The 25,249-nt window shown below is 47.4% G+C and overlaps 1 non-coding gene across 1 annotated transcript; it reads right to left on the bottom strand.

The window, feature by feature from the left end:
* Positions 1 to 11,756: 11,756 nt before the first annotated feature.
* Positions 11,757 to 11,828, bottom strand: TRNAT-CGU (transfer RNA threonine (anticodon CGU)). Its single transcript has one exon. It is a non-coding gene; the product is annotated as a tRNA-Thr (tRNA).
* Between the last annotated feature and the right edge of the window lie 13,421 nt (positions 11,829 to 25,249).

Below are 25,249 nucleotides of genomic sequence, written 5' to 3' on the forward strand. Positions count from 1 at the left end.
GTGGCTCAGTGGGTTAAGCGGCTGACTTCGGCTCAGGTCATGATCTCACGGTTCGTGAGTTCGAGCCGCACATCGGGCTCTCGGCTGTCAGCGTGCAGCCCGCTTGGGAGCCTCTGTCCCCCCTCTCTCCGCCCCTCCCCTGCCTCTGTCTCAAAAATAAATAAACATTTGCAACGGAGAGAAAGCCAGAGATCAATCGGGCTGTGACCTGGGACAAGTCCTTGGCCCTCTGGAGTTGAGTTTCAGTTAGTTTCCTGATTGCCAACAATGGGGATGTTAAAAGGATTAAATCGCCTGATTCACAAAGTGCTTGTTGGGGTCTGGCGAAGTGAGCGCTCAATAAATTGTAGCAACGATCAGTCGCTATTAAACGGGCTAGGAATAGATTCAAACGCCTGAGGGTTTCTCCCTTGTCTACTCTAAGTTGTGGTTGGGGTCCCAGGCACCAGGGACTGGGGTGGGTGAGTCAGCCTGGCCCACGCGGGACCTGGTCCCCTAGAAATGCAGAGTCGGCTCCTTGGAATTTCAGCAGAGTGGCCAAGCTGTGTCAAGAAACTGGAAGATGAAGGAGTGGAGGGGGCGCCTGCGTCCGCATAGACCCGTCTGGAACCCGCGTGACAACGGACCTCGCGACGCCTCTCCGGCCGGCACCAACTTAAAAAGAAATGCTGTTGGATTTGAAGTATTTGACCAGAGGTGGTGACGGGCAGCCCACAGGCCAAGTGGAGCCCGCGGATGTGTTTCGTTTGGCCCGCAGACCATTTAAAATAATAATAATAAATTTGACTTGTTGGCCAACATTTTTAAATCAGGAAGTTTCATATTTAAAAAATCCAGATTTCTGGATTCTCTTTAAAAAAAAAAAAAAAGGGGGCGCCTGGGTGGCTCAGTCGGTTAAGCATCCGACTTCAGCTCAGGTCACGATCTCACGGTCCGTGAGTTCGAGCCCCGCGTCGGGCTCTGGGCTGATGGCTCAGAGCCTGGAGCCTGCTTCCGATTCTGTGTCTCCCTCTCTCTCTGCCCCTCCCCCGTTCATGCTCTGTCTCTCTCTGTCCCAAAAATAAATAAACGTTAAAAAAAAAATTAAAAAAAAAAATCAGATGATCAAAAGACTGGGCAATGCGGGGCCGCATTCCCACAGGGCAACAGTCGGCTGGAGCAGGACAGTGGGACCCAGTATCAGTCAGGGGAGGCTAGCTGTGTGACGAGCCCGAACTTTCGGTGGCTGACCACAATACAGTTTCTTTTCTTGGTCATATTATCACAGCCCAAGGAGTGGGGAGCACGGGGGTCCACAAGTTCTTGAGGAACCGGGGCACCTTTTCTTTCATGGCTCTCGTATCTTCTAGGACTTCCTTCTTTCTCCGTGAACTGGGAAGACGGTGAAGGAGCCTCCAGGGAAAGCAAACCAACTAAGTGCATCGGCTAGGAAGTGTCCCACGCCGGTGGGAACCAATCATAAGGCCCAGCAGGCACCTAAGGGGGCTGTGAGTTGTGGTGCCTGGCTCAGAGACCAGGAGGAAGAGGTGGCTTATGAACGCCAGCATCTCTGTTTCAGGTGACCGTCCCCGATGCTTCCTCAGCTCAGTCAGGGACGTTCTCTTCTCATTGTCTTTCCTCACCCCTCTGCCGCTCAGCTCTTTGGCTCAGAGGAAACGACCAGTCTTTGGTCAGAGAATAATCATGTGATACAATCCCCACCAATGAGACAAGATGGATTTGGATGTGATGCCTGGAACTGCAGCAGCCATTTTGGGCCAGCGTTGGGGTGAAACCAACATGCTGCTGGCAGAGAAGAGAGATGGTGGAAGGAACCTGTGTCCCGAGTGGCCGCATGTCGTTGCTCAAGAAATCAGCTGAGAAACCCACCCTACCTCTCGTAGTGGTACCCCCTGGTAAATGCATAATAAATTTCCTTATTTTTAAAGGCAGTTTCAGCCAGGGGAGCTGCTGTTCCTTGCAGAAAAAAGTACGCAAAGTGCTAAGGCCATATAGTTTTTGCCTGACTGGATTCACTTAGGTCAGCTGCCTGGCCATATAGATATTTGGGTTTTGACCCCTTGACTTAAAATTCTTTCTTTTTTAATGCAAAGCTTGGCCAGCCCCAAACTTTATGGCCTGAAATAGAAATTTCTGAGTGTCTACCACGGGAGAATGCGATGTGCAACTTTCAGTGCTGCCTGGGACAACAGGGTCCCATCCAGGGCCTGAATCTCCACCTGCAGCCTTGGGAGTAAGGCCTTGATATGCCCGTCAGGGTAATGGGTGAGGGGATCGGGGAACCTAGACAGGGGACGGATACATTAGAAAGGGACAGAGAGTCTGAGAAAGAGAACGGATCGTGTAGGTGACAAGGGGAGAGCTGGTCAGAGGAGAGTCACCCCAGCTGGGTTGGGACAGCGTCTGGGGAGAGGCCAGAGGCAGCTTCCTATGAGATGGGCCAGCAAAGAGGAAGTAGAATTCTTAAAGCCATGGAGTTGGGTTGTTGGAGTCTCTCCCCACTCATGCTGGCTCTGGTATCTTCTGGAGGCCCACAGGGGGCTTTAAAGGGCTGTTCAGTCCCTCTGGAGTGTGACCTTGGAATGCCACATTCTGCAAATGTCTGCATAAATTTGAGTCAGAGAAGGCTGGTTCTGGAAAAGGCCCAGGGATGGGCCATTTCTGCCTCTGCCCACGTGTCTCTAACCCTACCCCATGCCATTCCATCCTCTGGACCTTTGGGACAGTACCTCCTCTCTCTTCTTCTCAACTATGCCATCTGTAAAGTGCAAGTCATATTTTCCTCATCATTTATGTGCCAGGCTCTGAGCCAGGTGGCCTGATGTGGGTTAGACCACACTAGACCCACTTTTTTTTTTTTTTTTAAATGTTTATTTATTTTTGAGAGAGACAGACACAGAATGTGAGTGGGTTAGGGGCAGAGAGAGAGGGAGACACAGAATCAGAAGCAGGCTCCAGGCTCTGAGCTGTCAGCACAGAGCCCGTCGCGGGGCTCGAGCTCAGGAGCTGTGAGATCATGACCTGAGCCGAAGTCGGATGCTCAACCGACTGAGCCACCCAGGTGCCCGCCCACCTTTTTTTTTTTTTTTTTTTGCCTGTAATTGGGAGGTATTTCAGGCTGACCCAAAACAATAGAGAATAATTTTTTTAAGTTTATTTATTTATTTTGAGAAAGAGAGAGAGAGAGAGCAGGGGAGGGGCAGAGAGAGACAGAGAGAGAATCCCAAACAGGCTCCATACCAGCAGTGCTGAGCCAGACGCGGGGCTTGAACTCATGACCCATGAGATCATGACCAAAACCAAGAGTCTGATGCTTAACCGACTGAGCCACCCGGGTGCCCCAAAACAATAGAGGATAAGTTAATAGATGCCCATAGACTACCACCTATGGTGGCTTAATTAATACGTAAGTCAAATAAAGCAAATTGAGATTCACTCAATACCCCTCGTGTGCCCTTTCTCCCTCTTGGCCACCTCGGACATCCCCACAGACAACGCCGTCCTGAATGTAGACGTCATCACATGCAGGCCTGTCTGTATGCTTTTACCGCCTGTGTAGCCAGAAACAACTACAGGATGTTTGCTCTGTACAACTTGCAAGATGTTTGCTCTGTATAATGGTATCGAGATGCCTCCTCGTTCCCTGCCTGCCTTGTGTTTTGCTCCACGTTTTGTGTGCCTAATCCACGGAGTTGGATGGAGTTAGGGTTTATTTATTTGAACTGGCTGAGCTTAATTCTCTTCTGTGCGCACTCCACAGTTTGCTTTTCTCTTTTCCTGGACGGACGCTTCGCCCTTCCCAGCAACGCTGCTATGAACAGCCTAGTGTAGACGAATTTCCGCACGGTTTACGGGCCAGAGCGGAGAGGCTGGATCTCACTGAACACGAGATTTTCGGAAACGTGGTGGCTCTTAGCCCGGCGTGGCCTCTCGGAGTCCTTGTTGTCTTAGACCCAGAAGGTCTCACACATGCACACACCCTGTCTGGCTCCCCTGGGCATCCGAGCTTTCGACCTCTGGTCTCGTGGGAAATGCATTGGGCATGCAAGGCGGTAATTGTAATGATTCGTGCTAGGTGCTGTGAAAGCAAGAGACCCCAGGCACTGGTGCTGCATTGAGGAAATAGCAACTCCAACTGACGAGTTCAGGAATGATTCAAAATCACAGTTAAGTTAGGCGAAGTTTTGTGGTATGAGTAGGAGTTTTTCAGGAAGCTGGAGGTGGAGAAAGGCCATGATAGGTAGAGGGAACAGCCTAAGTGCAGGCCCAGAGGACTGAGGAACAAGTCGAATTGAAGGAATAAGAGAGGCTGCTGTAAAACACCGAAGAGCACGGGGGAGATCGGTAGGACACTTGGGGCCCAGAATGCCATGCTAAGGAGGTAGGATTTATCCTGGTAGTGGTGGGCATATGGTGAAGGATGGAACGATAAGGGTGGCACGTTCACTGCTGTTTTCGAGAGAGGTCAGGTGACAGTGGAAGAAGCGTGGAAGAGAAACAAGACTGAAAGCAAAGGAAACCAGGCGGGAGTCTATTGCAATGGTCCAAGCACCAGTCATCAAAGAAGAAATGGAACCATGAAGGTCTAAAGCAACACACAGGAGGTGACTGGCGAGAGTTTAGGCGCTGACCAACTGGATGAGCAGGGGAGGAAGGAGGGGTGAGTCAAGGGTTGGGGTAGGCAGAATAATGGTCTCCCAAATATGCCCACGCTTTAATCCCTAGAACCTATGAACGTGTTGTGTTTTGTGGCAAAAAGGACTTTGAGGATGTAATTAATGTCATAGATTTTATTTAATGTTTATTTATTTTTGAGATAGAGAGAGACAGAGCATGAGCAGGGGAGGGGCAGAGAGAGAGGGAGACACAGAATCTGAAGCAGGCTCCAGGCTCTGAGTTGTCAGCACAGAGCCAGACGCGGGGCTTGAACTCCCAGACCGCGAGATCATGACCTGAGCTGAAGTCAGATACTTAAGAGACTGAGCCACCCAGGCGCCCCCTAGAGTCATAGACGTTTAAATAGGAGGATTAGACTGGATTATCTATTGAGATTGAGGCGGGCCCAGTCTCAGTCCAGGAGCCCCTTCCAAGCAGAGAACTTTCTTTGGCTTGCATGAGAAAGAGGCAGAAGGCCAAGTAAGATTTGAAATGTGCGGATGTCAGGACACACACGTGCAGGGACTGGAGAGGGGCCTCGAGGCGCCATGGAAACAGAGCCCCGTCCTACCCACGCGAGGAGGAACTGAATGTGGCCACCAAGCTGAGTAAGCGTGGAAGCGGATTCATCCGGAGCCTCCTGATAATAGCCCAGCCGGGCAGCACCTTGACTTTAGACTTGTGGGAGACCCAGAACCAACCTGGGCTTCGGACCCGCAGAAACGGAAAGATTAGCAAACGGGGCGGTTTTAGGTCGCTAGGGTTGCGGTAAGGTGGTACGGAGGCGGGAGGAAAGGGTCGCGAGCGTGGGTTCTGGGTTTGTCGCTGGGCTGCGGGCAGCTGTCCCCATGGACCTTGTGGGGACTTGGATGGAAACTAGATCTCCGTGTTCCTCATCAGACTCTTCCTGTGTTAATTATCTGTTCCTGCAGCAGCAAGATTACCAGGAACTTGGCAACTTGAGGCCACAGGCATTTATTGTCTCCCAGTCTGCGCGCGGCTCCGCTGGGTCCTCTGCGAGGCTCCAGTCCAGGCTGGGCTCTCTTCTCGGTGCTCAGCCGGCGGCTTCCTCGGTTTGGGCTGCTGTAACAGGAGACCACAGACCGGGGGCAGGGAGTGCTCAAACAGCACACTTTTATCTCTCACACTTCTGGCCGGGAAGTCCAAGATCAGGGTGCTGGGAGATTCGGTGTCCGGTGAGGGCTCATTTCCCGGCTTGCCGACGGCCTTCTTGTCCTCACAGGGTGGAGAGAGACCGAGCTCTCGTGCCCCGTCCTTTTTTTTTTTTTTAATAAGGCATTAATTCCGCCACAAGGGCCTCAACCTCAAGACCTCATCCTGCCCCAATTACCCCCCAAAAGGCCTAACTCTTAGGAGTAATACCATCACACTGGGGATTAGGGCTTCGACATACGGACTGGGGGAGGTGGGGAGTAGGCGTGAGCTACAAACCTTCAAGCCCAGAGCAACTGGAGGGACTCATTGTCTTCCCTTTTTTTTTAAGTTTTATTTATTTATATATTAAAAAAAACATTGTTTTAATGTTTATTTTTTGAGAGAGAAAGAGAGAGACAGAGCATGAGTGGGGGAGGAGAGAGGGAGACACAGAATCGGAAGCAGGCTCCAGGCTCTGAGCTGTCAGCCCAGAGCCCGACTCGGGGCTCGAACTCACAAACCGTGAGATTATGACCTGAGCCGAAGTCGGACACTTAACCTACTGAGACACCCAGGCACCCATATGTATGTATGTATGTATGTATGTGTTTATTTGTTCATGTATTTATTTTTCAGAGAGAGAGCCCAAGCAGGGGAGGGGCACAGGGAGAGAGAGGGGACACAGGATCCAAAGCCGGCTCTGCACAGACAGCAGAGGGCCCGGCGCGGGGCCCGAACCCACGAACCGTGAGATCATGACCTGAGCCAAAGGCAGATGCTTCACTGACTGAGCCACCCAGGCGCTCCGGGACTCCCTTCCGAGTCCCCACGGCTGCTGACAATTCAGTCCCTCGTGGCCTGTTGGACTGAGGGCTTCGATTTCTTGCCATGTTGTTGGCTGGCTTCCGTTCCTTGCCGTGTGGGCCTCCCCAGCACGGCCGCGCGTGTCCTTGAAGCAGCCAGAGAGCGTCTGCTATCCAGATGGGTGCTGCCGTCTTATGCAACATAATCAGAGAAGTGACATCACGTCACCTGTGCCGTATCCCGCAGGGCACTGTCGTCCCACTTAAGAAGAAGGGAAGACACGGGGTGTGAACAGCAGAAGGCAAGAATCGCTCAGGATATTGTCAGAGTCTGTCCGCCAACGCTTCTCAAAGGAAGGTACGGGGTTTCTTTTCTGGGGGTGTTTCAAGAATTGTGAGGGATTTTGCAGCCCGCCCGGCCTGGAGTTCAAGGGTTCTTTTTTTTTTACCCACGGTAAGCCAAAACCCAGGTCTGCTCACCTGGGTTCGAAGGGCCGGGCGGGGACGGGAGGGAACAGACTCTCGGGCAGCGTTCTTTGTGGGCCGGCCTGGTGGTTTGCTAAGCAAAACTCAAGTTGATATGACATAAACAACGTCTGCTGCCTCCAGGGGCCTGCCACAATATTTTCTTTTAAGTGCTACTCGTGCCTGAAATACGCTTCTGGTTTTGAAATGTGGTTCTCCACTCATGCACGGCTACAAATCACTGACTCTCTTATTAAGAGCGCCGTTTTTTATTCTTTACTGGAAGTTTGCAAAGCACATGACGTCATTCCAGGTGGGAGACACGCCAGGGCAGTGGGCTGGAGGCCTCTCCTTGGAGGGGGTCAGTTTGGAAGACAAGAGTGAGCTTTTTCTTGTTTTTATGTTATTTATTTTACAGAGGGAAAGACAGAACACGAGTGGGGGGAGGGGCAGAGAGCGAGGGAAGCACAGAATCCCAAGCAGGCTCCAGGCTCTGAGCCGTCAGCACAGAGCCCGACGCGGGGATTGAACCCACAACCCGTGAGATCATGACCTGAGCCGAAGTCAGAAGCTCAATCGACTGAGCCACCCAGGTGCCCCAAGAGGGAGCTTTTTCCCTGCAAACTTGGCATCTCATCCATGCAGGGCCGGCCCTGCGTGAACGCCTGTGCTCTCCAGAGCCCTGGCATCTGTTTACTCTTTATATTTTCTCTTTTTTTCCCCCCTGTTGTTAAGTTTGTAAGTTTTTGCTGCCAAAACAGTGCATTCGGAAGTAACACAGCTTCCCTTCCTGAGGCCATGATAATAGGAAAAAAAAAATTGGTCCTTTGCTCTGTAATCCCTCTGTACCCCTCACCCCACCTGCACGTCTCCATGATCAACAGCAGGACATGGAGCCTTCTGCATGGGATGTGGATGTTCTGGAACATTCTGAGAAGCCAACATAAAAATCTCTGTGTATGGGGCGCCTGGGCGGCTCAGTGGGTTAAGCGTCTGACTTGGGCTCAGGTCATGATCTCACGGCCCGTGAGTTCGAGCCCCGCGTCGGGCTCTGTGCTGATGGCTCAGAGCCTGGAGCCTGCTTTGGATTCTGTGTCTCCCGCTCTCTCTCTCTCTCTGCCCCTCCCCCGCTCACTCTCTGTCTCAAAAATAAACATTAAAAAAATTTTTTTTAAATCTATGTGTATGGATAAATATGCTTATTTATAAGCATATCGGCTAACGTTACAGCTATACAAGATGGACAAATTCTAGAGATCTGTACAACCTAGCGCCTATTGTTAACAACTCTCTCAAGGGGCCAGATCTCACGTTGTGTTCTCAGACACACAAAAGAACAAAAGGGCACAGGGAACTTGGAAGTGATGGTATGTCTCTCACCTTGAATGTGCTGATGGTTTCCCAGGTGTGTGCCTATGTCCAAACTCATCAAATTCTATACATTTCAATATGCGCGGGGGTTTATTTGGTTATCAGTTATACCTGAATAAAGCTGTAAAACCACCTCCCTCAAACGGGGCACAGCTTTTCTTACTAAATGAATCTCCAGATCCATAAATCAATCCTTCCTTTTCATGGCGGCCCATGACGCCAGGGGATGGATGGATTGCCCTTTCATGTCCTGGTTGGTGGATGTTTACAATGTTGTCTCAGAAAGCCTCCCTCGCATGAGAACCAAGTGAGTGTGTGCCAGTCCAATTATAGAATGGGAGAAACTGAGGCCCACAGAGATTAAGTGGAGGGTCCATGGCTCCCCCCCAGGTTCTGGTAGATTCCCCCAGCAGAGAGAAACCATGGCGGCCCTGCTATTGCACGCTGCTGCCACACGGTGTCACTGTTGAAGCTTGCTCCCCGTGCAGCCTCTGCTAACCAACAGCCCCTCCTAGCTACCACCCAGGAACCTGGGCTCCCTCTTTGCCTTCAGAATTCTTATTTCACCTTCTCTGTCACTGACCATCGTGATCTCTCCTTACAGAGCTCCCTGTGCAAACCCACCTTTTCCCCAGTGGTCAAGTTGTCACTGAACAAACACAGCAGACTTCAAGCTGACTTTCAGAAATTCACAGACAAGTTACGGGAACCCAAACATGGCTTTACAGATTCAGGAGCGCAAGTGGTTCAAACCAACATACAATGGCTTGCTTATTCAGACACACCATCAGCTTTACCCACTTCCGTGAAAAGAGGACCCAAACTCAGAATTTGGCTCACTAGTGTCTGATTCGACAGCCTGCACCAAGCTGGTTTCACAGCTCCGTGGTATCCCCAGATTTCCAGCAGAGATGATGACTTTGAGATTCATGTGTAGTCTTCCAGGCTTAAAAACAAAAAACCGGGGCACCTGGGTGGCTCAGTCAGTTAAGGGTCGGACTCCTGATCTCAGCTCAGGTCATGATCTCACCTTTCATGAGTTCGAGCCCCACATTGGGCTCTGTGCTGACGGTGGGGAGCCTGCTTGGGATTCTCTCTTTTTCCTTCTCTCTCTGTCCCTCCCCTACTTGTGCGTGCCCTCTCTCTCAAAATAAATAAATAAACTTAAAAACAAACAAAAAACAGCAAGCACTTCCCCACACATAAATATATACCCTTAGACATTTTGTGCAATTTTTTTTTTTTTTTTTTGGAAAAATGGTACCTACAGCACATTATGTAACTTGCCTTTTCCTGAAGCCCGTTCAACATGTGGGGCAAAGGAGGGTGGGCATGGTAGGGACAGTTTTGGGGGGTGGTGAGAATGGGTGTTTTCCTAGGATGATGGCACTGAGTGAGGCTTTACTCTTTGGAGAGAAGGACAGGAAATATGTGTGGACTAACGTCCTCCCACCGATACTGGCCTAACTGAGTGGGGGGGGGGGGGGAGTGTGGTTTTTGTTGTTGTTGTTGTTTAATGGAAGGAACCTAAGTGTTCCTTTGTGACACTTTTTTTTTTTTTTTTTTTTTTGAGAAAGAGACAGAATGCAGGGGAGGCGCAGAGTGAAAGGGAGACACAGAATCTGAAGTAGGCTCCAGGCTCTGAGCAGTCAGCACAGAGCCTGACTCAGGGCTGGAACCCACGAACCACAAGATCATGACTTGAGCAGAAGTTAGATGCTTAACCCACTGAGCCATCCAGACACCCCTGTGGCGCTTCTTTAAAAAGAAATGAATGCTCCAGGGGAGAGAAGACAACACTCAATCATTATCTGTCTTAATTCTGGATCATTCGAACTCGCCTGCCTCCTAATAGGTTATCTTTGGGTTTGTGGGCTCTGGAGAGATTCTGGAAAAAAAAAAAAATTCTGCACGTGATACAGTCATCTATTAAATCTAAACAATGTGAAAGTTTTCAGGATAAGATGTGAAGGAATCCTTTGCACAGATCTCCGACTGGCCAGCTGTTAATTTGATGTGGATCCTTCTACCCTCTGCCCAGTCAGGGAGGGCGGGGCCCAGCCACACGAGCGTCACCCAGCCGCAAGTTAGAAATGCAGGGTCTCGGCGCCACTGAAGAACGAGAACCTGTCTTTTAAGGCGACCCCCGGGGCGAAGAGAGCTTCTCGGTGTGGTCTGGCAGCATCAGGGCCACGTGGGGGGTAGTCAGGCCGCATCTCGGATTTACCGAATATGCAGAAGCCCCGGAGGTGGGGCCCAGCGATCGGTGCTTAACAAGCCAGGGGATGCTGAGGAAGGCTGACGACTGTGACAGCCGCTGCTGTGGTAGTCGGGGACTCTTAGCCCCTGGCCGCTGCAGCTAGGCTCCTCGCTCCCCATCGCATCCCCCAGGCGCCCTCCCTCCAATCCGAGAGAGCCCGCCCCGATGTGGCTCGGTCACCGAGGTGCCCCCGGAGTCCAGCTCCACCACGTATCCACCAGGAGCTCCGTTAACGCTCCCTTCGATTAGGAATCTCGGGCCGATCCGGGTTTCCCCGAGGAGGTCAAGCTGGTTTTCAGAGGGCGCAAAACCCCGGCGGGTCGAGGCCACTGCACGCGTGGTTAAATGCATTCGAGCAGCCCCGCGGTGCATCCTTTCGTGATGCGAAGAAAACAGGTTCCCTGTGACCCCAGCTCCGTTTCCCGGGGCCGCTTCCACGGCCAGTCCGTCTGGCAGCACGCAAACGCCTACAGCTGGCCAGGCGTCCATTTCACAGAAGGGCAAACGGAGGCTCAGGCGGGTCTAGGTCTGGGCAGGATTTCCTCTCTTCATGCAGTGCCTGCAACGGATTTCTTTTTAAAAATAGCAAGCCAGCCAGCAGCTGCCTCTGGGTGTGGGCCCGGCATCAGGCAACGGCAGTCCTCTCATTAGAGAGGATAAAATTGGGCTTTCAAGTTAGGGGAAAAGCTTAGCGGCTCTCGAGTCGAGTGCCAGCAGCTGTGGGGTTTTTGCCAGGGGCCACGGTTTCTGGGGGCCCCTCCGCTTCCCGCGGGGGGCGGCAGGGGGCGCCGTCCGCGGGGGGCGCCGCCCGGAGCGGGCAGAGTTTGCGGACTCGCCGAGGCCGGACCACCCAGACGCTCACCTCCTGCGAGGGCGGGAGCAGAGCTTGGAGCCACACGAGGTGAAAACAGTTGGCCGGCTCCGCACCCATCTGCACCCAGGGGCGAGGCTCTCGGCGCGGCAGGCGGGCGGGGGCCTCTCCGGAGGCCAGCTCTTGAAAAGTGGTCCCAACCCTAAAAAGTCTCGCCACTAGGGAGGCTTACTCCAGGCACGGACGGGGTTCGAACCCGTGATCTTCGGTTTACGAGACCGACGCCTTACCACTTGGCCACCGCGCCTGCGTTAGAATGGCGGCTCCGCGAGCCTCTATCCTGGCGTCGCTCCCGTGAGCTCGCCCCGCGGGCACGAGCGCGAGCGCGCCCGCTCGGCCCCCGCGGGGCCCCGCCCCCTCCCTGCGGCGGGAGGGGCGGGGCTCCAGCGGGCGCGCGCCGGACGCTCTCCGCAGACTCCCGGCGGCCGACCCGCTGGGCTTGGAGGGTAACCCGGTCCCCGCGTGTGGTGGGGTGGCGGCCCCGGAGTCCCCACGGCCACGGCAGGAGGCGTGTCTGGAGCTCCGGAGTCGGCGGAGCAGTTGTCGGGTACTCGGTGCCTAGTGTTCGAATCCCAGCTCCTCCAGAGACAGTCTGAGACCTTGGAGGGCGCTCCTCGGAGCCTCAGTTTCCCCTCTGGGGCGAAGCAGCCCGGAAGCGGGAGAAGGGATGGCAGTGCTCGTTGCCAGCCGGATTCCCCGGGCGGTCCCCGGCTGCCCTGCGCGGAGCACACGCTCGGCGACGGTTGTTGAATGAATGAGTAAGTGTTTAAGAAATAAGCTCAAAGCTCCTTTCCCCCGATTGCCGCGGTTAAGCCCAGGGTGTCTGCCTCGTCCCGGAGCAGCGCCATCACCTGGGAGCTTGCCGCCCTGCGACTTGGCGGTTTCACCGGCACCTGCCAAATCACACCCGATGGTGGAGCCAGGCAACGTGGGCTTTCACTAGCCCTCCAGGCGATGCTGATGCGCCGGAAAGGCTGAGCCCGGCTGCGCCAGACAACTGATAGACACATTCATATTTATATACTCAAATGTATGTACGTATTCAAACTTATTTTTATACACATGGACCGACTCTGCAGTTCTCTTGGATTTTTCATGAATGGATGTATGATGTATTAATACAGCGGCTTGTAGTCATAGAAAATAATCACAAGTGACAGTGGATTATTTAACAAACACTAATCTGTGTTTCGTTAATATTATGCATAACCCAATATTGTAAATTATATATACTACAGTATATACGGTAATATGACCATTCTACAAGGATGGGTTACCTTATTCTCTTTAATAGCTATTAGTGGTTAATTAGCTAATAGTGGTTTCCTTTTGAGGGGCTCTATCGCAGTTGATTTAATCAGTTTCTGGGAAGTAGCTTTATGTTGTCCGCAGCTCTTTTGCTGCACAGAACGTTCTGCTATATGCATCTTTCCCGTCTGGTACCAGTGATGCTTGTAGGGCATATGAAGACATACATTAGGAAACTACTCAACTGTATAGGCAAATAGGAAACTTAAATACCGGGAAGTTGTGTTCACCAAGTTGCTTTAAATGTCATGGTTTGGGACGGTGAGTGGAAAAGGCACCAACACTTACCCTCAGACACTGGGACAGGAACCCTGAGACACTGCACCCAGTGTGTGAGATCTTTCTGCAAACCTCACCGCAGCTCCCTAATTAAAAAAAAAATTGGGGCACCTGGGTGGGTCAGTTGGTAAACGTCCAAGTTTGGCTCAGGTCATGATCTCAAGGTTAGTGGGATGGAGCCCTGTGCTGGGATTCTCTATCTCTCTCTCTCTCTGCCCCTCCCCTGCTTATTCTCTCTCTCTCCCTCTCCTTCTCTCTCTCTCTCCCCCCCTCTCCCCCCCCCCCTCTGTCTCAAAATAAATAAAAATTACCAAATTTGGGGCACTTGAGTGACTCAGTCGGTTAAATGTTTGACTTCGGCTCAGGTCATGATCTCAAGGTTTGTGATCTCAGCCCCACATCGGGCTCTGTGCTGACAGCTCGGAGCCTGGAGCCTGCTTCGGATTCTGTGTCTCCCTGTCTCTCTGCCCCTCCCCTGCTCGTGCTCTGTCTCTCAACAATGAATACACGTCCAAAAAATTAATAATAATTTCCAAAATTTTATAAACATTTTTAAATAGAAAACTCAAGAACATTTTCAGAATTAAAACATTGCTTACTGAGCAATGCCTCTGACTAGTTGAGGATAAAATTGGTGCCAGTGTCTCCCTCCTTTTTTGGGTTGAGCAGTTGGGATGATTGTGCAGAAGTGGCAGAGGCTTAGCCAAAGTTAAAAGAAATTAGCAAATGAAGGAAATTCACATGGGAGCAGAGCCCAGAACTAACCGGGCAGGTGGAGCAGGAATCAGTCTCTTAACAGGTGCTGTTTTTCAGTTTTGTCTTGTGAGGGAAGGGAGGGAGCAGAATAATAGAGGAGCATCTGTAGCTTGTTGGGCAGGTGGGATGCCCCAGGTGCCCAGGATCGGAGGGGCCCTGAGAGAGGCTGGCCCTCCCACCTTCTGTGAGCTGGGTGGTCTGACTTGACTTAATCTGCCAGGCAGAAGACGCGCAAGAGGCCACAGAGCTTGTACACGTGGACGGAGGGTCTGTCCTGGTTCCAGTGTCCCAGAGCGGTACCTGCACAAGGTAGGTCCTCAAAACGTATTATGGAAGGAATTAACATTCAGGGTTTATTTCAGCGCGGTCCTCCTCGTGGTTCTGGGGAACCTCCTTGGCCAGTGCCCTCCAACCACAGTTCCAGGATTGTCCTGACACTGAACTTGTCTGGACTCCTTTTCAGAGGAAGCAGAAACTTTGAATTCCTTGGTGATGGGAGTTGTTCATTGTTCACTCTTGCAGAAAGAGCTTAAATCCAGTGAACGTTTCTTCTTTTCTGCGTCCTAACAAAGGCCCTGGGGCAGATGATGGCACAGAATCAATGTGACCCCAACCCCAGGCCTCCCGCATGCATGCGGGGTGAGAAACCAGGGTCTGCTGATCTAGTGACCAAGCCAGGGGATAGGATGGAATACTTTTGATCTTTTTGTTCTGTCTATATATTCAAGTCACCTGGATCTGAATAATTCATGAGCATTTGCATTTCTTTTGTGTTGAAATGTCACTTTTTTTTTTCCATTTTAGAAAAAAATATCTAGTTTTAAATCTTTCTCTTTTTTTCCTGTACTTTTTTTTGTTTCTCTGTGCCCGTCCCCCAGGTTGATGTGGCTTGAAAAACTCAAGTTCTCTCTGGGACCCTCTCTCCTTGCAGGCCAAACTCCTGATACAGCCCATGCCTGGGTCCTGGCTGCCCTGACTCATGTGTGCTGCCCCCATTTTAGTGACATTTGATAGTCCGGGAGGGCCTCCACCCACACTGTTTAACGGGAGCCTTCGTTGCAACCTTAGCCGCACATCTCACTGGGACCCCCACATCTTGGGAAGGACGCAGACCCATATGGGGACCGTGGGGCAGCCTTTCCGACAAACTCCCATGTTATGCTGATGCTGCCGGTCCTGGCCCTCACTTTGAGAACCCCTCCTTTAAAGGATCTTGGGGGCGTCTGGGTGCCTCATTCGGTTGAGCGTCCGACTTCAGCTCAGGTCACGATCTCATGGTTCCTGACTTTGAGCCCCACGTTGGGCTCACTGCTGGCAGTGCAGAGCCTGCTTTGGATCCTCAGTCCCCCTCTCTTTCTCTGCCCCTCCCCAGCTTGCTGTCTCTCAAAAAAAAAAAAAAAAAGATCTTGGAGACATTCATTTGCATGAAGAAGATGGCAGGGAAACCCTTCAGCTTGGGTACTTAGGTCACCTGAGTTAATGACATCAGGTTTTTACTGATAACCTAAATCGAGCCTAAACAAAAGCTTCCTCAGCTCCTCCCAGCCTGCCAGCGACCGCGCTGTTAGTCTTGGTGGGTTAGAGCCCAAGGCTGGAGCCAGAGAACACAGCCTGCCTTCATTACTTTCTGGGAGAAAGTCCATGTTTCCCAGCGGGCTGAGCACCTCAAATACTAGGTAGGGGCCAGGCTGTGAACGGAGCAGGCATAGGACACCCCGAGTAAGGGACCTGGGCTTTTTAATTTTAGCTCTTCTGGTGGGTACGTGGTTGTATCTCATTGTGATTGGCATTTCCCTGGTAAGCGCCTCTTCCTGGGCCCATTAGCCGCTGCGTACATCTTCTGTGAAGTGGCTGCTCAAATCTTCTGCCTGTTTTTATAGCTCGTTTGTCTTTCTATTACGGAATCCCTAGAGTCGGTTGTATAATCTGGATACAAGTCTTTTGTCAGATGCCTAGGTTGTGACTATTTTCACCAAGTCTGGGGCTTGCCTTTTCAAGTCTTGAAGATGTCTTTCAAAGGGCAGGAACTTTTAGTTTCAATGTAGTCCGCTTTATCCTTCTTTTTTTTTTTCCTTTTATGTTTCATGCTTGTTACGTCCTTTCTAAGAAAGGACTCCCCAGGTCATGTCGAGGTAGGTCATGTGTACCTAGGTCACCAAGGTTTTCTGGAATTTTTATCGTTTGACGTTTTACATTTAGGCCTGTGATCCGTTTTGAGTCCATTTGTCTGTATGGCGTGAGGTATGGTTTGATGTTCATGCTTTTCCCAGATGGCTATCAAATTGTTACAGCACCATTGGTTGAAATGATTATTTTCTCCCCATGGAATTGTGGCAGTACCTGTGTTAAAATTCAGTTTCCTGTGTATTTGTGGTCTGTTTCTGGAGTGTGTGCTGTGTTTTGTTGATGAGAATGCTTATTTGCAGGCCAGTTACCCCCCAGTCCTGATGCTTGTGTTTTCCGGTGAGTGCTGAAATCAAATGTTATAAACCCTCCATCTTCATTCTTCTTTTCCAGAATTGTTTCTTGCATTCTAGTCCTTTGCATTTCCGTATGATTAGTAGAAACCGCTCATCAGTTTCGCCTGCTGGGATTTTAATGGGGAGTGCATGGAATCTGTAGGTCAGTATGGAGGAAGTTGAATATTTCATTTCACAGTTGCTTCTTGCTGGTGCCTCTGGGTCTTGGAGTCTAAATTCATTTCCTTTGCATTTCATTATGTGAATTTCCTGTGATTTTCAGTGGAGGAGTAGGTGGGATGCTTGTGGTAACCGTGTTCACCTCCTTTTGGCCTGCCATCCATGTGAAGGAATGGTGGGGGGTCCCCGCAGGACACATCTGGAGGAGGGTTGAAGGAGGATGTGTTGTCAGTGTAATCTCGGTGACAACTTTCAGAAGAAGCAATGGTCTCCTGGTTCAGAAAGGGGATCATTGCTTCAACACCCTTCCACAAATAATGCCAACCATATACCAAAGGTTACAAAGATGTAAATTAAAATTTTCTGCAGAGACATTAGAGTTGTACAGAATGCCCTGGTATCATCTCATCAGATCAATCTTAGAACCTCTAACCTCGGGAGGTCATGTTTCAGTAGGTTCATTCCAGAACTAGAATAAGCTCGAGTTGGCAGCTGTGAATAATAAGTTTTGCTCTTTTTCTTTTTTGCTTTTTCGGATAAGCTCTAAAAAGGTCAGATTATCTGAGGTACAGACATTAGCATGTAGCATTGATGGTGCTTTTATGTATACGTAAAAAAGGCAGAAAGTAATGGAGAAGAAAATTGCTATTTCTCTTATTATTTGTTCTTTGTGTAGCAGGGGGCCCTACGCTCCCAGCTCTCCCTTCCCCTGCTTCCCCTCATCTTATTAGGAGTTTATTTTGGGTCATTCTGTATCTTTTTGTTTTGTTTTGTGTTGATGTGTATTTATACATGGGAAGTATAGTGTTCGGGGTGGGATTTATCTTCCCTCCAGTGATACATGTTATGTATCCCTCCTGTTGTACATGTTATGTAGCTCGTCTTTTTAAAAGCTCCACAAAGCATCAGATGTCCAGTGGTATCATTCCCTATGGCTCTACTTCCTTTTAACTGCCGTGCTCTAGTGTGCTGGGTGACTGTAGCGGTTTTATTAATTCCCATCTGGCTGGGGTTGTTTTGAATTTTTCTTCATTACACACAGTGCTGCCCTTGTATCTTTGCTTGGGCCTCCTTATGCATGTGTGTGGAGGGTTCTTTAGCAGAGATGTCAGGGTCACTGCTTTCCTAACATAACTTTTCTGTTGCTTTTTAGCAGCCTTGAGCAAACATCCGTTTGGTGGTGAGTGAGCTGCCGTCTGTGCTACCAGGCTACAGGAACAATACTGGCTCTGTTTGAGGCTCTCATTAAAAAAATTTTTTTAGCAGTGCCTGGATGGCTCAGCTGGTTAAGCGTCTGACTTCGGCTCAGGTCATGATCTCACATTTTGTGGGTTTGAGCTCCATGTCGGGCTCTGTGCTGACAGCTCAGAGCCTGGAGCCTGCTTCAGATTCTGTGTCTCCTTCTCTCTGCCCTTCCCCTGCTCATGCTTGCACACTCTCTCTCTCAAAAACAAATAAACATTAAAAAGAAAAAAATAAATAAATAACGTATTTTTAAAAATTATCTAATTATTGTTTTGAGAGGGACAGAGAGAACGCGCCATGGAGGGGCAGAGAGAGAGGGAGACAGAATCCTAAGCAGGCCCCGTGTTGCCAGCAGCAGAGCCCGATGTGAGGCTTGAACCCACAAATGGTGAGATTGTGATCTGAGCTGAAACAAAGAGTCAGATGCTCAGCCACCTGAGCCACCCAGGTGCCCCTTGAGTCTCTGATTTTTAAAGTCTTTTTTTTTTTTTTTTAATGTTTATTTATTTTTGAGAGAGAGAGACAGACAGACAGAGTGTGAGCCAGGGAGGGGCAGAGAGACAAGGAGACACAGAATCCGAAGCAGGCTCCAGGCTCTGAGCTGTCAGCACAGAGCCTGATGCAGGACTCGAACCCACGAATCACGAGATCATGACCTGAGCTGAAGTGGATGTTTAACCGACTGAGCCACCCAGGCACCCTGAGTCTCTCATGTTTAAGTTTGTGTGGAGTTGGTTGTGAAGAAGCAGAGACAATCAGTCACAAGCTCTGTGTGCCGCATGGCCGAGGTCCTCTCAGCTGGTTGAGACCTGCGTTTTGGGTACGGGTGTGTTGGTGCAAAGTGAACAAACATCTTTGGTTCTTTTCAGTATTATAAGCTTGTGAGAGACAATATGTGAATGTCCCAAACTGGTTCTTTTGCAAATACTGCACTTTGTGTAAAGTAGTACCAACATCTCCTGTGAATGATACATGGGGTGTGTTTGTCAATGCAGCAAAGAATTTATTTTCCCTTAGCTTTATTAATATTATATGGGTTTTCAAAAACTCACATCTTGATTCATATTAACCATGAAGTCATTTTGATTGATAGAGACCATTTTCTGGGCCTTGTGTTTGAAGATGACTGTTACATAAATGACACTTGATCTCCTGGGTTGCAATTTTTTTTTTTTTTTTAACCAATACAGAGTTTTGGTGAATTTATGCTTGTAATTGGGCCACCTTCCATATACACCCCCTTCCCTTAAATGTAGGAGCAGAAGCAGTGTTTACATGCTTAAAGATTACATGTATGTTATGAAGTTCAAAGTGACTTTAAAAATGTCATCTCCTGTCATCCGACGCCAATTATCATATCCCCAGATTTGGGTGTGGGAGGTGATTATTCCCAGGGCTGTTCTTGGCAAGTGGAAAAGATAAACGGGCGGAAGGAAATGAGAACAAATGTGAAGAGACATCTACTTACAGAGCAGAACATACCTTTTGCATTTTCCCCTGGTGGTTTTATTTTCGTGCTGTGAAAACATAAATACGTATGTAAAACTTGGGGGCAAAGATGTCGAATGTGAAACGTGACTTTCCCCCCATTCCATTATGGACATGTGCGAATTTCTCCTAGGGAAACGTTGAATAAGATTTTACGGGAAACCTTTTAGGGTTGCTCTTTCTCATGGTTCTGTCCCTCACTGTTCTTAAAAAGCTGTCACTGTGTTTTCTTGTGATGCTTTGAGTCCGTAGCTGCTTTCTGGGCACTTCGGTGCTGGAAGTGTGAATGGTTGCTCTGGTGTTTGCCTCTGTGTTTTGCTGGTTGTCATGGTATATTAGTGAGTGCTGTGTAATCTTCTGCTCTCTCTAAAAATAACACAGGGGCAAATATTTGGAGAAAGTACAAACACTACATCCAGACCTCAGCTTATCTCAAATAGAAGCCACTAGTTCCATTCAGGTAAAAACACCTGTAGAAATCGAGAGTGGCTTCTTTCTTTCGAGTTGGGCTGTTTGGTTTTTTGGGTGTTGGTTGTTACTGTCGTCTTAGAATCTTTCTCTCCCATCTTTCAGCAACTACTATTCTGCTTTCTGTCTCTATGTTAGTTTCCATATCCTAGAGTTTTACATAAATGGAATCAAACAGCATGTATTTTTTTTCTCCTGGTTTCTTTCACTCAACATACTTATTTTAAGATTCATCCATATCATACACGATTTCATGTGCAAGAATCCATTCCTTGTTACTGCTGAGTGGCATGGATATTTACGTTGTTTCCAGTTGAGAGTGATTACAGATAACGCTACCGTGAACCCATGAACATTTCATGTACAGGCTTTTGAAAGGACTTTGAAAGGCTTTCATGCATCTTGGGTAAATACAAAGGAGTGAGATGGCTGGATCGTGTGTTTATCTTTTTTTTTTTTTTCTTTTTAAGAAGGCGTCATGCCCAGTGTAGACTCCAGTGCAAGGCTTGAACTCACAACCCTGAGATCAAGACCTGAGCTGAGATCATGAGTCATTCATTTAGCCTACTGAGCCACCCAGGCGCCCCTGTATGCTTATCTTTTTAAAAAATTGGTAAACTGTTTCCCAAGGTGGTTGTGCCTTTCACATTCCCACCAGCTGGGTAAGAAAGTTCCAGTTCTCACCAGTGCTTGGTAGAGTCAGTCTTTTAAATTTAGCCATCCTAACAGGTGTGGGATGGAATCTCATGGTGGTTTTAATCTGTGTTTCTCTAGTGACTAATGATGTTGAGCATTTCTTCATGTGTTACTACTCATTGGTCTTTGGAGAAGTGTCTGTTCAAATCTCTTCTGCCCTGGGGTGTCTGGGTGTCTCGGTCCGTTGAGCGTCTGATTCTTGATTTCAGCCCAGGTTATGATTGCACCATTCATGAATTTGAGCCCCGAGTCAGGCTCTGCACTGACAGCAAGGAGCCTGCTTGGGATTCTCTTATTCTCCCTCTCTCTGCCTCTTCTCCCCTGCTTATTCTCTCCCCCTCCCTCCCTCCCCCCCCAAAAACAAATAATTATAAAAAGAAAAGGCATGCTCCTGCCAGGACATTAAAAAAAAAATCCCTTCTGCATTGTTTTATTGGGTGGTTTCTTTTCTTATCGAATTGAGCAAGTTCTTGATCTATTCTGGATACCATTACTTCATCAGAAATTTGATTTTCAATATTTTCTCCTGTGGCTCTTTTCATTCCCTTAACAGTGTCCTTTTAGGAGAAGTTTTAACTTTTGATGACATCCACTGTGTGTTCTTATGCTCATCATTCTTTTTTGTGTTGTTGTTTATTTCTTTTTGAGAGAGAGAATGAGCACAAGCAGGAAAGGGGCAGAGAGAGGGGGACAGAGGATCCGAAACAGGCCCTGTGCTGACAGCAGTGAGCCCAATGTGGGGCTTGAACTCCTGTGCTGAAGTCGGAAGTTCAACCGACAGAACCACCCAGGTGCCCCACACATCATTCTTTTCTTGATGTATATATAAAAGAAATCTTTGCCCAACTCAAAAGCACAAAGTATTTTCCTATAGAAAGTTTTGTAATTTAAAGTTTGGCAAAAATGATCCCTTTAGAGTTAATCTGCTATATGATGTAAATTATGAACTGAAGTTCACTTTTTTGTATATAGAGATAAAATCGTTCCGGTATCTTTTGTTGTAAATCCTGTCTTTTCTCCACTGATTTCCTTTGTACCTGTGTTGAAAATAAGTTGTTCATATGCCTACTTCTGGGCTCTATTTTGTTCCCTTGATCTCTTTGTCTGTTTTTACACCAATTCCACACTGTCTTAATTACCATAGCTTTGTAAGTCTTGCAATCAGGGTAGTGTTGGTATCCCAACTTTGTTCTTCTTTTTGATTATTTTAGTTCCTTTGCATTTTTTTGTAGATCTGGGAACCCGGTAACAGTTTCTCCAAAGAGCCTGCTGGGATTCCATTGAAACTGTAGGTCATTCTGGAGAAAACTGACATGTTGTCAGTACTGAGTTTCCCAGTTCATGAACATGATACATCTCTTGTTTTTTGTTGGTGTTCTTTAATGTGAACAGTGTTTTGTAGTTTTCAGTGTCCACATCTGTTACATCTTTTGTCAGATTTATCCATATGTAGTTCATATTTTTGATGCTATTATAAATGATATTATTTTAAAAATTTCAGTTCCTGATTGTTCATTACTGGTAGCTAGAAATACACTTAAGTTTCTTGCATCAACCTGACATTCTGCCATCTTGTCAAACTCACGTGTTAGTTGTATTGTAGGTACATTCCTCCAGATTACTACACAGAGAGTCATGTCATCTGTGAATCCTGCATTTTATGTCTTCCTTTTTAATCTTTATTTTTCTTTATTGGCTAAAACTTTCAGTACAATGTTGAGTAGAAGTGGCGAGAGACAGGCTTGGCTAATTTCTGATGTTGAAGAGAAACCATTCAGTGTTTCAATTTTAAGTGTGATGTTAGCTGCTGTGGGTTTGCCCTTTATTAGGCGGAGAAAGTTTCCTTCTTTTGCCACTTTGTTGGGTGATTTTTAAAAAAAAATCAGGAATGAATGTCAGATTTCATCATGTTTTCTTCTGCCTATTGAGATGACCATGGCTTTAAATTTTTTTTAGTTTCTTAATATGCTGAATTACATGTTTTTCAAATGTTCAACCATCCCCACATTCCTCAGGTAAACTCCACTTATCTCATGATGCATTATGTTTTTATATATTGTTGCATCCAATTTCCTAAAAATTTGTTTAGAAATTGTGCACGTTCATAAAGATACTGGTCAGTAATTGACTTTTCTAGTAATGTCTCTTTCAAGCTTTGGTGTCAGGGTGATACTGACATGAAGAATAAAGAAGTATTCTTACAGTAAAGGAAGTATTCCCTCCTTTTCAATTTTCTAGGAGAGTTTGTATGGAACTGGTATTATTTCTTCCATAAACGACTGGTAGAATTCACTAGGAAAGGCCTCTGGGCCTGGGGTTTCCCTTGTGAAAAGGTTTTTCACTCACTATTAATTTCATTTCTTTCTTAGATACCAGTCTAATCAGGTTATCTGTTTCTTTTTCTTCTTCTTCTTCTCCTTTTTTTTTTTTAAACCCTAACCCCAATTGTATCTATACTTGGAGCCAGGGCCCTTTTTTTTTTTTTTTTTTTTTTTTTTTTTTTTTTTACTGTTTTTATTTTATTTTTGAGAGTGCGTGCGAGACAGTGCAAGCAGAGGAAGGGCAGAGAGAGAAGGAGACAGAACCTTAAGCAGCCTCCGGGCTCTGAGCTGTCAGCACAGAGCCCGATGCGGGGCTTGAACCCACGAACCATGAGATCATGACCTGAGCCAAAGTTGGATGCTTAACCGGCTGAACCTTCCACGTGCCCCTTAGTTGTTATATATTTCTTCTAAAGTTAGCTTTTGCAGTTGGCATCTTTCAAGGAAATTGTTCCATCTAAGTTGTTGAAATACCAACATAAAGTTTTTCATGATAATGCCTTATTATCCACTTCCTGTTTGTGGAATCGGTCTGATGTCACCTCCCTCATTCCTGATATCGGTAATTTGGTAGAGGTTTATCCATTTTATTGATCTTCTCCAGGGACCAGCTTCTACTTCCATTTTCTTTGCTATTGCTTTCCTGTGTTTCTATTTTGTGTATTTTGGTTTTGACCTTTATTATTTACTTTCTTCTACTTAATTTAGGTTTAATCTGCTTTTATTTTTCCAGTTTTTTAAGATGGACACTGAAGCCATTGATTTGAGACGCTTCTTTTTTTTTATTTAAAAAAATTTTAATTTTTTTTTTTTTTTAATTTACATTCAAGTTACTTAGCATATAGTCCAACAATGATTTCAGGAGTAGATACTTTAGTGCCACTTACCCATTAGCCCATCGCCCCTCCCACCACCCCTCCAGCAACCCTCACTTCTCCATATTTAAGAGTCTCTTATGTTTTGTCCCCCTTCCTGTTTTTATATTATTTTTGCTTCCCTTCCCTTATGTTCATCTGCTTTGTCTCTTAAAGTCCTCATATGAGTGAAGTCATACGATATTTGTCTTTCTCTGACTAATTTGACTTAGCATAATACCCTCCAGTTCCATCCATGTAGTTGCAAATAGCAAGATTTCATTCTTTTTGATTGCCGAGTAATACTCCATTGCATATATATACCACATCTTCTTTATCCATTCATCCATCGATGGACATTTGGGCTCTTTCCGTACTTTGGCTGTTGTTGATAGTGCTGCTATAAACATTGCCCTTTCGAAACAGCACACCTGTGTCCCTTGGATAAACACCTAATAGTGCAATTGCTGGGTTGTAGGGTGTTCTATTTTTAGTTTTTTGAGGAACCTCCACACTGTTTTCCAGAGTGGCTGCACCAGTTTGCATTCCCACCAACAATGCAAAAGAAATCCTCTCTCTCTGCATCATTGCCAACATCTGTTGTTGCCTGAGTTGTTCATTTTAGCCATTCTGACTGGTGTGAGGTGGTATCTCATTATGGTTTTAATTTGTATTTCCTGGATGATGAGTGATATGTGGAGCATTTTTTCATGTGTCGGTTGGCCATCTGGATGTCTTCTTTGGAGAAGTGTCTATTCATGTCTTTTGCCCTTTTATTCACTGGATTGTTTTTTTGGATGTTGAGTTGGGAAGTTCTTTATAGATTTTGGATATTAACTCTTTATCTGATAAGTCGTTTGCAAATAATTGCTCCCATTCTGTCGGTTGCTTTTTAGTTTTGCTGATTGTTTCCTTCGCTGTGCAGAAGCTTTTTATTTTGATGAGATCCCAATAGTTCATTTTTGCTTTTGTTTCCCTTGCCTCCGGAGTCATGTTGAGTAAGAAGTTGGTGTGGCCGAGGTCAAAGAGGTTTTTGCCTGCTTTCTCCTCGAGGATTTTGATGGCTTCCTGTCTTTCGTTTAGGTCTTTCATCCATTTTGAGTTTTTGTGTCTGGTGTAAGAAAGTGGTCCATGTTCATTTTTCTGCATGTCAGTGTCCAGTTTTCCCAGAACCACTTGCTGATTGTTTATTCTTTCCTGCTTTGTCAAAGATTAGTTGGCCATACGTTTGTGGGTCCATTTCTGGGTTCTCTATTCTGTTGCACTGATCTGAGTGTCTGGTTTTGTTCCAGTACCATACTGTCTTGATGATTACAGCTTTGTAATACAGCTTGAAGTCTGGGATTGTGATGCGTCCTGCTTTGGGTTTCTTTTTCAAAGTTGCTTTGGCTATTTGGGGTCTTTTCTGGTTCCATACAAATTTTAGGATTGTTTGTTGTAGCTCTGTGAAGAATGCTGGTGTTATTTTGATAGGGATTGCATTGAATATGTAGATTGCTCTGGGTAGTATTGATATTTTAACAATATTTGTTCTTCCTATCCAGGACCATGAAATATTTTTCCATTTTTTTGTGTGTGTCTTCTTCAGTTTCTTTCATAAGCTTTCTATAGTTT

The sequence above is a fragment of the Panthera onca genome, chromosome E3 (assembly GCF_046562875.1).
Source record: "Panthera onca isolate mPanOnc1 chromosome E3, mPanOnc1 haplotype 2, whole genome shotgun sequence".
In the NCBI taxonomy this organism is placed as follows: Eukaryota; Metazoa; Chordata; class Mammalia; order Carnivora; family Felidae; genus Panthera; species Panthera onca.